Raw genomic sequence first — 6,000 nt, forward strand, 5'->3', positions numbered from 1 at the left:
CACACTGAAAAAAATGGGGGGAAATATACCAAATAAATTTATTATTAATTACCAATTGTATTCTGTAGAAGCCCAAACTTTAGTAATTTTTAGTAATTTAAGAATATTCAACTTTACTTTGTAAAACATACAAAATACAATATATCATTTGTAAAATTTATTTTGCATGTAATTTTTACAATATACAAAGTAATATTTTAGTTTACACGGTAAGAATACGTAAACAAAACGGGAAAATACATATATTTTGTAAAATTACATAATTCGCTACGTAAATTAACAGACGCCACCAAATACGCCATACCTATACTCAGCTAATTTAGGCTAATTCGCCGTTTGCCGTTTGCTTAGTCACACCTCGCACCAAAATTATTAAGGGAGCGTGGCTCAGGCTCCTATGGGATAAAGTATTGCGTATTAGTGCATTGGTTAAGTGAATTTTGTCTATCTTGTTTGAGTTTTTGTGATAATACAGGTAAGTAAATATTATAATCATGTTTTTATGTAGTATTTGCTCGATTAAGATTAAATTTATTAATATTCAAAAGTATAATAAGCATTTGTATATACACCGAAATCTTAATGGATTATTCCGAGATAAGGAAATTTCCTAATAATATTCCTACAATCAGGGAAACTAAAGAAGAATGGCCATTACTATTTTCATCACCATCTCTCTTTTGGCATTTTCAAGAATTAACAGGTGCTGATATTTACCTACTCAATGGAATAAATGAGAAAGCTGACAAAATCACAAAGTGCCTTAAACTCCCCAAAGACGCTAATTTAGAAGAAAATGTATCAATAGAACAGCAACTAATTAAAAATTTAATACAGCACTTCAAGGAAGATATTGAATTTTTGATCTCAAACAGAGGCAAGTGACATTTTTTATAAATAAAAAAAACTAAAAACTACACGACCCCAACCTATATTACAACTGTAGTATTATTTTTTATTTTAAATATATTTTCTTAATTCCAGGGCCAAATAAATTTAAACGACAACGATGTTTATCCCGACAATTTGCCACTAACGCCTATAATTTTAAAGCATGGTAAATAATTTATGCCTTAGAAGTATCAAACAATAACATATACTTATCTTATTATTTTAGAAAACAAAAATTGCTTTTATGTTTTGGTTGAACGTCAAATAATACAGGCAGATGGCTACACCACTTTTCTGGAGGCCCTAAAAGTTCTTCTTGCGTTGTACTTCGTACTAATCTTGGTTTACCCGAAAAAACTAGAAACTACCCTCCAAATTGGAATTTCTCAAAAGATATTTTCTAAAACTTCACCCCGATCAGGGAAGTAAAGCTAGGCAGGTATATCTAATAGCCGAAAGAAGGTATTTTCCCTAATGAATTCAATAAAAAATAAAAAAACATAATAAGTACCTATAATATATAATATATCTTTGTTATATTATTATGCATACTATGTATATTTTTTTATGTAGAAATACATTTTTTTGTTAACATGTTACATGCCATGTAATGTTATTTATTTTATTTACGTATAAGTACCTACGACAATAATTTTATTGAAGAAGAAGGTACATATTTCCTATATTTTGTTTTATTATTATTAGAATAATAGGTTTTTGTGAGACAGTGTGATTTTAAAGTCCATTTTTTAAACTTTTAACAAAAGATTAAGATCAAAAAAAGTTTATTCCATTTACCGCATTTTTCAAATATTTAACTTAATGGCGCTGGGTATTAAAATGTGCAATTAAAAAGTAATCATTTTGTAAAATTAAAATTATTACTCGCAATGGAAAATCATCTTACTCGCCTGTTAAAAGGAAAAAATCAACTAAAGATTGCCTTTTTGTTGGTTGTTTATACCATGTCAAATTATATATATGTTTTTAAGCATAATATACCCTTATTTAACTATAGAGAGCCCATATATAGTTAAATAAAAGAAGTAAAGTGCGCGTTTTCTGTTCGTACCCTTAGAAGTTTTAGCTGATGTCTTAAAACCTCAACACTCTATATTTAAAATTAAATCTATAGTTAGAACGCTATTCTGGTTAAGTGTTAATGTACCTTATATGTACCAGAATATTATATTATTATTTTTTTAATATATACTTAATTATATAAAATTTAAAGATTTTGTTGTTTAATTTCATACATAAATTTACTGTTTCTCGAGTCACGGCTGCACGAGACCGTTTGATATTCTCGCATAGCCTCTCAGTCAAAAGTTCTTTATGTCGGACACAAAACAAATTCGCCCAATCAACACCGGTAAAAAAAAATAAAAAAATCATATTATTTTTAAATTTCGCCACTCTTACCCCTTTTCTATCAAGATATCCCTTTACAATGTATCGAATTGTAGTTTTATATATGAAATTTATCAATTTTATTTTTTAGATCTGAATTTAAGTTTATTATATTTTTAAGTAATATTGAATTACCAAATTTAACAATCATATCCTGTTTGAATTATATAACATATATAATAGGATCTGATTGGTAAATTATGTAACTCTATATTACTTAAAAGTATAATAATTTAAATTCAGTATAAATCATTCAATTATAGATTTTAAAATTTTATTCATTTAAATATTAAATAATACAATATATATATTTTGTAATTTTTACTAATAAACAAATTAATACACATCTCGTGAGAGTGACAATTTACTTGCCTAACAACTAATTATTCATAACATATTTTAGAATTTTAATAATTGTATTAATTAATAGTACAATATATATTTTTGTAATTCTTACTATTAAAATTGGTAACATCGTTTTTTTTCTTTAAATTATTATTGATTTTTACAGTATTTGAACGGAAAATTTACAAATTTTAATTGGTAAATTTACATTACATATTACTAATGATTATTACTTAAAATATTCTGTATTTTCATATTCACGATTGTTTTGTAATTATCTGGAATAAGGATTAGTCACAAAATTACCTAAACTAAATACTAAATTTTGGTGATCTAGAATAAGAGCAACACTTTATAATTTGGTTGGCAGAAGTTCTGCCCGCAATTTTTTTTTCATATTTAAAGATTAAATCTAATTACTAAAATAAAGTTAATAGAGGTATAGGGAAAACTATAATTACATACATATAGGAAAAAAGGGGTAAAGATTTGATAGGTATGAAAACACAAATGTTTGTAAAATAATAAGTAATTTGAAGAATTTTGTTACACTTTTAAACTCGAGTGTAAATAAAATATTACAATATACATAATATTTCTCAAAGACACCCGTTTTTTAGGAGATGAAGGGGTGTAAGCAACCCCCAAATAATTTAAAAATCGTAGTAGTTGTTAAAAATATGTACACCTACAAACTCCAGATCCCAATTTTGATTTAAATATTGGTATAATTTAAAAAATAATTTCGTGAAAATGAAAATACCTATAACTTTTGAGCCTGTTTCTAAGAAATCGTATCTAATGGATTTTTATAAACCAATTTTTAAGTAAGGAGACCTATGTGTCTCGAGATATATGGTGTTTTTTTTTTTTAATTTCTAAATCTTGAAGGTGGAACAACATTTTTAGCAATTACTATGATTTTTTTTAAGTATTTGGAGGTGCGTAGCACCCATGAAAACACAAGAAAAAAATGTCCAAGATAAGGATTCTAAGCATGGGGATCTCAGTACCTATTGAAGTTACAGCCTAAGTTAAAAAAAAGTTGTGTACTTTGAAGCGTATTTAAATGCCGTTGAGAAAATTCAAAAATATCCATGCTCTGCCGAGATATTGGGGAAAAATGGAAATTGAAGCTAATTGGGGGTGGCTTACACCCCTTTATTCCCTAAAAAAAACGTACGTCTATGGCGTACTAAATCATCATTACTGCCGATATTTATCCAGATGTTTGACTAGGTATTTTTGGCGATTATTTAGTTAGTCCTTTTTTCTCACCTGTAAATTTGATCCAAATGTATTTGGAATTACTAGAAGACCAGAATGATCGGCGGTTCCTTGCTAAAAGGTTGTTGTTCCAACAGGATGCGCAACTACCTATAATAATTACGCATTATGTGTTCGACAATATTTATATCAGACGTTTTCAGATTGATGGATTGATAGAACAGGTGCCATTAAATGGCCTCCAAGATCGCCACATTTTTCACCTTTGGATTTCCTTTCTTTGGAGTGACTTCGATTTTTTCTGTAGGATGACATTAAAAGCAAAATCTATGCTACTCAGCCAACATTATTAAAAGATTTATGGCAAAGAGCTGTGAATGAGTGCCTTCAGCCAATTTTAAAGTTTAATACTGCTGACGTTTCGGTCTGTAAAGGTCATCCTCACGGCGCTACAAGTAGTTAGGGCTTATTTAAATTATAAAATAATTAGTTTTTTTCCTTTACCTTCATAATATTATAAAACAAAACTTTTATATAATATAATATAAACTCATATATAATATAGATAACAAGTTACATTATTAACACAATTGGCTACATAAACGGATATAACACACTTATTGCCACTGACCACCATCTTTACGCATTTTTATTATTGCATGGAGAGTCATGGCGGTAATTACCAACATTTACTTGCCTGACGAGTCAGTCCATCCTTCATTTTTAACCTACTTTCTTGCCAAATGTATTGATCTCCCCTAATGATGATGTATTTTAGGTTTATTTAAGCTTTATGTCAAGTAATCTCCAAAACTACCAAATTGAAGTACATGAATTTTCATCATTATAAAGGGAATTGGATATCTTTAAAATATTACCACTCGATCCTTATTTCCATTTAAGATTCTAGAGGTGACGTCACCCCCACCCAGAGGGCTGTACTAAAGTAATTTTTTACTTTAGTACAAACTTTTGTTTCCCTCGAAAACAAAGTCGGCCGATCTGAGCGTTTTTCCAAAAAAAACTGAATTGTTAGTAAATGCCTCTGTTTCGTTTTCGATGTGCCACCCTGTATATACGATTTACCAACAAAATTAAATAGATTTTTGCTTACCTATTTTCATTATCAAATAGCAAAAATTAAACAAATACCTACCTAAAGAATATATTATATAATGCATCCGTAAAGTAGCGGATAAATTAATAAAAATGTCAATATGTTTTTAAATGGAAACCACAATTTTTTAATGCAGAATCAGAAAGAACAAATTTTTCTACAAAGGATTTTGTACAAATAAATAGTGGTTACATAAGCTATTTTGAACGAAAAATGATGATAAAATTAAAATTAAAGAAATACGTATCTAAATTAAATGTTCGAATTGAGCACCGTTAACAACCTGACAAAAATCAAGGCGATTAAAAAATTCTTTTTGAATGTTGTCAATAAGATCTGGAGTAATATTTCTAATTTGCTGGCGTATTTGTTCTTTTAAATCTTCTAAGCTCGCTAATTTAGTGACATACAGTACACTTTACTTTTTAAGTATCCCCATAAAAAGTAATCGTCGAGTTAAATCTGGCGATCTCGGGGGCCATTCAATGAACTCTCGTTTACCTCTCCAACGATTTGGAAAAACTTCATCTAGATAATTGCGAACGGCTAAAGCATAGTGTATCAGGGCTCCATCTTGCTGAAAAAAAAGATCATGTTGGTGCATGTCGGGTTCTTCCAAATCCGGATACAAAGTTATCAGAGCGGGGATACGATCATTTCGGAGAACGTCCAATTACTTCTCACACACATCTCGTGAGAGTAAAAAGTGATGTCCTAAAACTCTTCCTTCCACTATACCGCACCATACATTGACTTTTTGAGGGTATTATGTATGACATTCTGTGAGCCAATGAAGATTTTCTTTCGGTCGTCCAGTATCGACCATTCTGCCTGTTGCTTCGTCAGAAAATATTATCCGTTTTACAAAATTATTGTTATTATTACATAATTGCTGCATTTGCTCACAAAATTCATTTCGGCGATCAAAATCCTCTTCCGATAACTCTTGAACTAAGAATATTTTATAAGGGTGGAACTTTGCTTTTTTCAATACTTTATGCACAATCGCG

The sequence above is a fragment of the Anthonomus grandis genome, chromosome 1, assembly GCF_022605725.1.
Source record: "Anthonomus grandis grandis chromosome 1, icAntGran1.3, whole genome shotgun sequence".
NCBI classification, from domain to species: domain Eukaryota; kingdom Metazoa; phylum Arthropoda; class Insecta; order Coleoptera; family Curculionidae; genus Anthonomus; species Anthonomus grandis.